We start from the raw sequence: 492 nt of genomic DNA, 5'->3' as shown, positions 1-492 counted from the left end.
TACTGAGTGCTTGATTTGGCTGTGCTACTTGTCAAGGCATAATAAGGAAACTTCCTTTTTAGGGCTCTCAGATACAACTCAGTCTAACAGTTTTGCCAAACTAATCACAGGTGAGAAGGTGGGATGGTAACCTTTTCCTTTTATTTATAGTCTTTCTCCTCTGTTAGAGACTCAGTTTCATGGAGGAGCAATACTCAGTTGAAACAGAATTCTTCTGATCTGCCTTACTTGGTGACTCAGTCTGTGTAGCACTGCAATATTCTGGTTCTTTAGCCTTGATGGGTTTTTGGTGCTGAACAGATAACTCAATATTGCAAGCACAGCCCTGACCAATAACACTCAGCAGCAAAGCACAAACATGCCCTTGAAGATATGGCCAGATCATATCAAAAAGCAATATAAATTCATCTCTATTGAAGTGTCCTGTAATACGTAATTATTACTTGAATATCCGAGATGTTAAGACTGATGTTTGAAAGTTCTGCAGTTTGG

The sequence above is a fragment of the Coloeus monedula genome (genome assembly GCF_965178545.1).
Source record: "Coloeus monedula genome assembly, chromosome: 21".
NCBI classification, from domain to species: domain Eukaryota; kingdom Metazoa; phylum Chordata; class Aves; order Passeriformes; family Corvidae; genus Coloeus; species Coloeus monedula.
This window is presented reverse-complemented; position numbering follows the sequence as displayed.